General features: G+C 34.8%; 1 non-coding gene across 1 annotated transcript; it reads right to left on the bottom strand.

Moving 5' to 3' along the window:
• Nucleotides 1-5992: 5992 nt before the first annotated feature.
• Nucleotides 5993-6099, bottom strand: LOC113772733. The gene has a single exon (XR_003468688.1). It is a non-coding gene; the product is annotated as a small nucleolar RNA R71 (small nucleolar RNA).
• Nucleotides 6100-10742: the final 4643 nt, after the last annotated feature.

The following is a 10742-nucleotide window of genomic DNA, read 5'->3' as shown; positions in this document are numbered from 1 at the left end:
TTTGTGGTAAAAAATGATTTGGTATTTTTTGTTTCTTATTTATTTGTTTTATATTTTCCTTCCATCTTTTTTGTTTCTTATTTATTTATTTTTTATTTCCCTTTCTTCTCTTTTGTATTTGGAAAAAAATTAAGATTTTATAAGCCAAAATATAGGTTTTCATAATCATCTCTTCTCTTCGCAAAAAAAAAAAAAAAGAAAAAGAAAAGGGAAAAAAGAAAAAAAGGTAGTGATAAGTTGAATTTGTCAAATTATTATTTTGATTTTGACTTCTTACTATTGACCATTGGTTTTGATAGAAAAACTAACTGTAGCACTTTAATACAAGCAATGAGGGAGTTATATATAAGTTTTTAAATCATAAAGAATTATATGATAAAATATTAAACCACAAGAGGATAAAGGCAATTTACCCAAACAAATAGCTCTCCTAGGAAAAAGACAATTAAAGATTGATTATGTCTCTGATAAGTGTTTATTATATGTGTATTTTAAGTAGCACCATGTGTTTATTTTTGGTATAATTTAGGATTTTTACGAGATAACTTGCTCTCTAAACTTTTAAATTTTGCGAGTTTCATTTGAACAGTTTAATGTGTAAATTTGGTTATATTTGCAAGATTTGAAACATGATATAAACATTGGATCGAGATGGATTCATTTGAACTCATTTAGTGTATGATTCAACTACGATTTGGAAAGTAAAAGAGCATAATGCAAGTATTATTGGTGCAATGCATGAACAAAAATAGGGCTACTTGCTTGTGATCCTAGTAGTGAATTGGAATAGAAACTAAGGAAACGTCACTGAAAAGAAAACGTGATCTCTGAATACGCAAGCTCAGGTTGCATATTCTCCCCTATTTCTCTACAACTTGCTCTGTAACTTGCCCTATTTTACACCACTTTCTAACTCAATTCCAGCATAAAATTTCGGCTACACATGCTTAAGAATATTTAGGGAAGTGAAAAGGAAGCTTTACGTCATTTCATTTGACATTGTTTGACTCTCTTAATACTATTTATGTAAGAATCATTAGAATAGAGAGGAGTTCTTGGTTATTAGGAAGAGAGCTTAGTTATAGCTTTTTCTTATTCTCTCTAGTTAGAAGCTTGTAAGAAACAATTGGAGACTTCATTGTACAACTCATTTGTTGAACAAATAGAAGATCTTGGGAGCTTGTTCAGCATCTTGGCTAATCTTTCTTTATCTATCTCTTTACTTGTGATTTATTATGTGTTTATGCAATGAAGTTATGTTCTTTCTTATCTTATATCACATGAGTAGCTAAATTTCTAGATCTAGATAGTAGATGAACCTTGTGGCTATTTGATATGAGTTGAATACAATTTGCACTTGTTACCTCTTGTATTAACTTATCCATATATGCATGTTTATCACTTGTTGTTTCTTGATCACCAATAGCAAATTTTTGGTTGTTGTTATTCAATAAAAATTAGTAATAATGATGGAATAACATAAATGGAGTTTAAGAAGTAGACTTATGAGAAGAGAGATGCACTTAAGTGGATTATCCTTACATTTCATGAAGAACAAAAGGGTAGATCTGGTTATTCATCATGAGAATAGGGAAACTAGTCTAATCTAAGCCACTACATCATGAGAATAAGTTTTGGTAAATTTGGAAATGAATCCTTAGTTAAACAAGAGTAGTAACAAGAGGTAAATTTATTCACTTGTATCTTTTATGCCATAAGTGCATTCTACACCCTAGACTCAAGTATTTAGTGGATTTTCTCCATTGTTTTCTTGCAAGTTATCTAGTTGAGTAAGTTAGTTAGTAAGTAATTGTGATTTCTTTAGATTCTGTTGATAATTACTCTAAATAATAGAATAAGTAAGGATCTAGTACTTGCACTATTGGCTCCTTGTGGGATCGACTTGATTTATGCCCTTTTTAATACCTGTATATTTGTAATCAAACGGATATATTTTGGATTTAACTTGCACCTATATTGAAAATCCGTTAGTCTCATTAGCCTAAATATAATAATGAACTTTCGTTTTCTGTAATTCATTAGCTTTTAGTATACAATCCTAATTGCTTTTAGTACTTTAAAAGAAAGTGGTAGGTCAAATTAGATATCTCTATTTATTCAGTGTAGATGATCACAAATCCATTCTAATTCTAGAAATTAAAAAGAAAGTTTGATGAAAAGAAGTCACTTCTTGCAGTAAAATTTTTATGAATATAGATTGTGTAATGGATAAGATAAGGTCAAGAGGAAAAGTTTACGGTAAAGTTTGTTGTGAATCAGCAAATTCTAAGTGTTTAAGAGTTATATTTTTTAATGACAAAAATAGTGCACACGGAGGAGGGAAGACGTCTCTTTGTTTCATTAATTGCTGTAAAATTGACTTTCTTCCTCCAAATGAAATTTGTCTAAAGGGTGCCGTGTAGGTTAACTTGTTAAGACGAGTTCCTTGAGTTTCTAGGAAGAGTGCAATTTAAAATAGTAATAGTCTAAAAGAACAAAAGATAAATTACGTAAAATATGTCGACCATTAGTAAGGAGGGTATATTTCGGTGTAGTGAAGTACATTATATTTAAGGAACTTCTCTCCAAAAGTGGGAGCTTCTCTCTCTAGTGTGAGCTTTTCTCTCCAAGGTGGGAGCTTTTTCACTTTTTGCTTTCTTTACGCCTGTTACACCCTTTTCACCGCTCATCCTTTTGAACAATTCGTACCTCTCAACTTTTAACCTTTCAAATTTCAAATCTTCAACTGTTCCTCAAATTTGAAACACAGAAACTTCAACAATTCAGCAATCTTCTACCGCCAGCCTTCAAAACATCGCCCCAAGAACATTCAACACTACAAGACAAAATGCAAGGCAGTCATTTAATATGATCAGCAAACAACACTGTTCAGTCAGATTAGACGCAATCTATCAACAAAGTCCCTAAACGGCGAGATGAAAACCTTTGAAAGATAATAAAAGCTATTCCTTGTGCTGATTCGAAGCTGGACAAAGTGCAAGAAAGGAAGGAGTCACTCAGTAGGTGGTAACATATTAGTTTAATTGTCTTACATTCCATAAGCCTGTTGCTTCTGAATCCTTTCACTTTTGTGTGTTTCTTGTTTTTTCTCTTCTTTTCTTTCCTAAATAGCTTAGCATCCCTTTTAGTTTCTGTGTTCTCTTGAGTGTAGTTAAAAGTTGTTCTATTTTTGTCTGTTTGCTGTCTTAGTTTAACTCTCACTTCAGAAAGGTTAGATCTTGTGCATTTTAAGTGATTAAAAGGAATCCCTGCAAGTATACGGTTTGCAAGTCATGGAGGACGATTTGGCAGAGATAATTAAGAGATTTGCTCTATCTATGTCTGAAATGAAAGGGGCTGAAATTGATGTGGAGGATCTGGGTAATGGGGTGCAGGAATGTCTGATAAGAGTTTATTTTACGTATTTTTAAGTGCATTTTATTAGTTAATTTTGAGTTGATTATTTAGTTTTATAAATAAAATAAAGAGGTTTTTGGTAAAATTATATATTTTTGGTAAAAGTGGATAATATTGCATTTCTATTGATTTTAATGGTAAAAACTTCATTTTTATGCAGGAATGATGATTCAATCACCAAAGGATGTCAAATGAGGTAAAAAATAGAGATTTGGTGATGAATTCAAGTGGCAACAAGAAGAATGAAGTGAAAAACGTTCAAGTGAGGAAATGCAATACAAGTCAGTTTTGACACTCTTCAGTATTTTGACCATATCTGGAGCTACACTTATCGGATTGAGGTGATCTTTATACCATTTTAAAGCTAAGAAAGAGACCTACAATTCGTATGAAGACATCGAAATCCATTTCTGCCATCTTCATGGGCAAAACGTTGGAATACAGAAGCTGCATTCTGTGGTCGGAAGTTAAAACAGAGGTTTGAACAGGTGACAGTATTTCGATCATATCTCAGGCTACAATGCTCCGATTTGGATGATTCTTGAAGCATTGGAAAGCTAACTCAAAGGGCTACAACTTTTGTGTTTTGCACAAAAGCTAGTTTGGCCTTTATCATGGAGAAAATCGCAGTTGAAATAAGGCCAGAGTGAAAACGCGAGTAGAAAAAACGCGAGTTTATACCGCGTTTTGTGTAGGCGCGTTTTATAGCCGAAATTCTGCAATTTGACTCAGTCAATTCTCTTGTGTGCATACCACTTTCCAGCTATAAGATGCAAGGGAATTCGGTGCACATGCTTCTGCAATAAAAGAGAAGACCAAATGAGTGTGGACAAAAGGAAACATCATATCTTTGACTTCTTTTTACAAAATCTGAGTGGAGGAAATTATGAAGTGAGAGGAATGGAATTTCTACCACCTTTTATGCAGAAATACAGGGGAGAAGCCTGGATGACCAGACGTAGCTAGTTTTTCTTCTTGCAACAAGTTTTCTCTCTAGTTAAGAGTTCTTAGAGAAGCATTTAGAGTTTTCACTTGTAATCATATTGTGCAAGAACATAGCAGGAATTGGAGAGCTTCACCTTCAATTGGCTAAGCTTTCTTTTATCTTTCTTATACTTGTACTTTATGATGTTTTGCATTAATAAACTTGTGAATTTGATTGTTAAATCATTCATGAGTAGCTAAACTCCTTCATCTAGGGAGTAGATGAAACTTATGGCTAAATAATACTAATTGAATGTGATTTACACTTGTTATATCTTGAGTTAACTTGTCTACTTGTGTAGCTGTGATTTCTTGTTATTGATTGATCACCAATAGCATGTTTATAGTGTTATTATTCAATGAGAATTGGTAATAACAATTGAAACACATGAGTAGTGCTTGAGTTGTATGTTCATGAAAATAGAGATACACTTAGGTGGATTATTGAGCATTTCATGAAATAAAACGGAGTAGTAGTAGTATTTCACCATGAAAATAGGGAAATCTATATTGCTCTAAGCCATTTCATCATGAAGATGAGACTTGGTAATCTTGGAAATAAATCTCTGGTTAAGCAAGAATAATAGCAAGAAGTAAATCCATTCATTTGTGTAGTTTATGCCATAAGTGGAATCTACATCCCTAGAATCTTCATTAAGTGAAATTTCTCTATTTGCATTCAGCATTTGTTAAACTAGATTTGTATATCAGATTTGTAGATTACAGCATTAGACTTTCTCTGCTCAAAAAATTAATTGTAAGTCTAAATAATAGAGAGAACAGGGGCTTAGTAATTGTTTAAATTGCTCCTCGTGGGATCGACCCGATACGCATCTTGTACTAAAATTGCGACCTGTATACTTGCAGTCCAACGGGTGTAAAATCGGAATTAAACTTGCACTTAAAGTGAAAACCCGTCAAGTTTTTGGCGCCGTTGCCGGGGAGCGGCAATATTAGGGCCTAGTCATCTCTATTAATTTAGACATTTTCATTGTTTTTATCCAAGTTGTTGAATTAAAACTACAAAAATTTCTCTTATTTTTATTTGTAGTGCATGCACCGATCAAATAGAGAAGTTGGACATTTTGATCCTGAAATTGAAAGAACATTGCGGAGACAAAGGAGGAATACACTGCATCAAGAGGAACAAGAGGTTTGGCAGCCAATAGAAGATATCTTGATAGAATTACCATTTGAAGAAGAAATGGCTGAAAATGACCTAAATAGGCGAGTTCTGCGAGATTTTACTATACCGGGAACACAAGGTTCACAAACGAGCATAGCAAGGCCTGCGGTAAATGCTAACAACTTTGAGATTAAACCATCACTTATCCAAATGGTTCAACAATCTCAATTTGGAGGTAATGCAGTAGAAGATCCTAATACACACTTAGCTACATTCTTGGAAATTTGTGATACAATTAAAATGAATGGAGTTAGTGATGATGCTATAAGGCTAAGATTGTTCCCATTTTCATTAAGAGATAAGGCCAAACTTTGGCTACACTCTCATGCTCCCAATACTTTCACTGGATGGGATGAATTATCAAGAGCATTCTTAAATAAGTATTTTCCACCAGGTAAGACTGCTAAGCTTAGAATGGATATCACTAGTTTTAGCCAATTGGAAGGTGAATCATTATATGAGGCATGGGAAAGGTTTAGAGATTTGCTTCGGAAATGTCCACATCATGGACTGCCGGAGTGGTTAATCATACAAACCTTTTATAATGGTTTATCTTTCTCCACTAAAACTATTATTGATGCAGCTGCAGGTGGAGCTTTAATGGGAAAAACACCCCAAGAAGCTCATAATTTGATAGAAGAAATGGCAGCAAATAACTATCAATGGGCCAATGAGAGAGGTAATACAAGACGTCACGCAGGTATGATAGAAATGGACACTCTCAATATGCTGAGTGTTCAAATGAATAATGTGATGAAATTGCTAAGTAGACAAGGTCCAAGTTCATCTAATGCACATGTAGCATGCTGTTCTGTATGTGGAGGTGAACATGATACTAATGAGTGTGTCGATTCTGAACAAGTACAATTCGTCAATAATTACAATCGTAATGCTCAAAATAACCCCTACTCGAATACTTACAATCCGGGATGGAGAAATCATCCAAACTTCGGATGGAAGGATCAAGGAAATCAACAAAGGCCAACCAATCCGCCGGGATTTCAACCAAGGCAACCACAGGCTGAAACTAAACCAAGTTGGGAGATCGCGGTGGAAAAACTTGCTAAGGTGACTTCGGACAGATTTGAACGAGTAGAAGGGAGACTGGATCAACTCACTACAATGTACAGGAATGTAGAGGTCCAAATTGGTCAAATTGCTAGTTCTTTGAATAATCGAAATCAAGGAGAATTACCTAGCAAAACAGAGGTCAATCCTAAGGAGCAGGTGCAAGCCATTACTCTTCGTAGTGGTAGACAATTAGAAGATCCTCCAGTGAAGGAAGTTGAGAAAGATGAGAATGAAAAACAAGAAGAAAAGCAGAGGAACCAAGAGGCGATTGTGGAGGAAAATAGGCGGGAGAATCCAAGAGAAAAGCAACCATCATCTTCCACTACCATTCCAATACCCCCTGCGGTTCCATTTCCACAAAGATTAAAGCAAAATAAGTTTGATAAAGATTTTGAAAAATTTGTTAAACTTTTCAAACAATTGCACATTAACATTCCTTTTGCCGATGCTATTTTGCAGATTCCGTCTTATGCGAAATTTCTCAAGGAAATCATGACTAGAAAAAGAAAGTTGGAAGACTGCGAAATAATAGTATTAACGGAGGAATGTAGTGCAATTATTCAAAATAAGCTACCACCGAAGTTGAAAGATCCAGGGAGTTTTTCTATACCTTGCACCATAGGTAAAGTTGATTTTTCTAAGGCATTGTGTGATCTTGGTGCTAGTGTATCATTAATACCTTTAACGGTGGCTAGACAATTGGGTTTGCATGAGCTTAAACGCACTAATATTACTTTGCAACTAGCGGATCGGTCTATTAGATATCCATTGGGAGTGTTGGAGAATGTATTGATAAAAGTTCAAAAATTTATCATTCCAGTGGATTTTGTGGTATTAGATATGGAAGAAGATATATCTATGCCAATTATTCTAGGTAGACCATTTCTAGCTACTGCAGGTACTATTATTGATGTAAAAAAATGGCAAACTTAAGTTTCAAGTAGGTGAAGAAGAGGTAGAATTTAATTTGAATGAAATGGAAAAATACCCTTCTTTTACCGATCATGCTTATTCTATTGGCACAATTGATAAACTAACCCAAGAGATGAGTCAAGTCAACTTTGACTTAGATCCTCTTGAGTATTGTTTAATGAGTTTAGGTAAGCAAGAAGATGTTTGTGAAGAAATTGAAGAATTGGCCAAATACTTGGATTTTCAAGCACCTTATAAAAGGGGTAATTTGTATGAAAGTCTTGGCCAAGGAAAAGGGTTTTCACAACCTTCAGAAATTGAACCTCCAAAGTTAGAGCTCAAGCCACTTCCGACTCATCTAAGGTATGAATTTCTTGGAGAAAATAAAACTTTACCTGTAATTGTTAGTGCTGACCTTGATGATGAACAGTGTGCAAAGTTGTTAAGAGTTCTAAGAAGGCGTAAGAAGGCAATTTGATGGACAATTTCAGACATTAAAGGTATAAGTCCGTCTATATGCATGCATCGAATTTTATTGGAGAACGGTTGCAAACCAGTGGTGGAAACACAAAGAAGACTCAATCCAAACATGAAAGAGGTGGTAAGAAATGAAATTCTTAAATGGCTTGACGCAGGTATAGTTTTTCCTATCTCCGATAGTGTTTGGATTAGTCCAATTCATGTGGTACCAAAGAAAGGTGGAATGACTACAATCGTGGGTAAAAATGATGAATTAATTCCATCTAGACTTGTGGTAGGGTGGAGAGTGTGTATCGATTATCGTAAGTTAAATACGGTAACAAGAAAAGATCATTTTCCCCTACCATTTCTTGATCAATTATTGGAACGAATAGCCGGATATGAATTTTACTGTTTTCTTGATGGTTTTTCAGGATATAATCAAATAGCTATAGCTCCAGAGGATCAAGAGAAGACCACATTTACATGTCCTTATGGCACTTTTGCCTTTAGAAGAATGCCATTTGGGTTATGCAATGCTCCCGCAACTTTTCAACGATGCATGATGGCTATTTTTTCTGATTATATTGAGAAAATTATGGAGATATTTATGGATGATTTTTCTGTGTATGGTTCATCTTTTGATCAGTGTCTTCATAATTTGGAATTGATTTTGCAGAGATGCGAGGAAACAAATCTTGTACTGAATTGGGAGAAATGTCATTTTATGGTAAAAGAAGGAATTGTTTTAGGACACAAGATTTCCTCCAAGGGAATTGAGGTGGATCAAGCCAAAATAGAAGTCATCGAAAAATTGCCACCCCCAAGCAATGTCAAGGGGATAAGGAGTTTTTTAGGACATGCTGGCTTTTATAGACGTTTTATTAAAGATTTTTCTAAAATAGTAAAGCCATTATGTGATTTATTATGTAAAGATACTCCTTTTCAATTTGATGACAATTGTTTGGTTGCATTTGAAAGGTTGAAGAAGGAATTGATTTCGGCCCCAATTATAACTTCGCCTGATTGGTCACTACCATTTGAATTGATGTGTGATGCAAGTGATTATGCGGTTGGAGCAGTTTTGGGACAAAAGAAAGAAGGACGGTTGCACGTCATTTACTATGCTAGCAAGTTGCTAAATGAAGCACAACTCAATTATGCAACCACAGAAAAAGAGCTATTGGCAGTGATATTTGCTTTGGATAAATTTAGATCTTATCTAGTAGGATCTAAAGTTATTATATATACGGACCATGCGGCTCTTAAATATTTGTTACATAAAAAAGATGCAAAACCAAGACTAATTCGATGGATTCTTTTATTGCAGGAATTTGATGTGGAAATAAAAGACAAAAAGGGAACAGAGAATCTAGTAGCGGATCATCTATCACGCCTAGAATATATTCCAGTCAAGGATCAAGTTCCTATTCAAGAGAATTTCCCGGATGAGTTTGTCCTAGCAATTATCAATTCTCCATGGTATGCTGATATTGCTAATTTTTTGGTAAGTGGAGAGATTCCAAAGGGAATTAATTACCATCAAAAGAAGAAATTCTTACATGATGTCAAAAGTTACTTTTGGGAGGAACCATTGCTGTATAAACATTGTGCCGATGGTATGGTACGTAGATGTATTCCCGAAAACGAGGTACATAATATTTTATATCATTGTCATAACCTTGAAACAGGTGGACATTTTAGCACCTCAAAAACTGTGGCAAAGGTATGGCAATCAGGATTTTATTGGCCAACTATGTATCGAGATGTTCGGGAATATGTTAAAAGTTGTGATGCATGCCAAAGAACTGGAAATATATCTCGAAAGAATGAAATGCCCCTAACTACCTTCTTAGAAGTTGAATTATTTGATATATGGGGTATAGACTTTATGGGACCATTTCCAAGCTCTTTTAATAATAAGTACATCTTAGTAGCAGTGGATTATGTTTCTAAATGGGTAGAAGCAATCGCTTCACCTACTAATGACTCTAAGGTTGTACTCCGATTCCTTAAAAAGACTATTTTTTGTAGATTTGGTATACCTAAGGCCATAATAAGTGATGAAGGAAAACATTTTTGTAACAAACAACTGGATTCCTTATTGTTTAAATATGGCTGTAGGCACAAGACATCACTCCCGTACCATCCTCAAGCCAATGGACAAGCGGAGCTAGCTAATCGTGAGATAAAGCTCATTTTGGAGAAAACTGTGAATAAATCACGCAAGGATTGGGCTACAAAGCTAGATGACACACTATGGGCTTACCGAACGGCATTTAAGACTCCCTTAGGGATGTCGCCGTATCGTTTAGTCTATGGAAAAGCTTGTCACTTACCTGTAGAGATTGAACATAAAGCTTATTGGGCTATTAAAGCAATTAATATAGATTTTAATCTTGCAGGTGGAAGGAGATTACTTGAGTTGAGTGAATTGGAGGAACACCGGTTACATGCATATGAAAATGCCAAAATTTACAAAGAAAAGATCAAATATTGGCATGACAAGCACATTATTCCTAAACAATTTCAGGTAGGGCAAAAAGTGCTTTTATTCAATTCACGCCTGAGGTTATTTCCAGGAAAATTGAAGTCAAGGTGGTCTGGACCATTTGAAGTCACTCAAGTATTTCCCTATGGAGCGGTTGAAGTGGCAAATTCAAGAAATGAAAGGTTTAAGGTCAATGGACAACGAGTGAAACCCTACTTGGCA

The sequence above is a fragment of the Coffea eugenioides genome, chromosome 5 (genome assembly GCF_003713205.1).
Source record: "Coffea eugenioides isolate CCC68of chromosome 5, Ceug_1.0, whole genome shotgun sequence".
NCBI classification, from domain to species: domain Eukaryota; kingdom Viridiplantae; phylum Streptophyta; class Magnoliopsida; order Gentianales; family Rubiaceae; genus Coffea; species Coffea eugenioides.
Note: the sequence above shows the minus strand (reverse complement) of the source record. Positions and strands in the feature narration are given on the sequence as shown.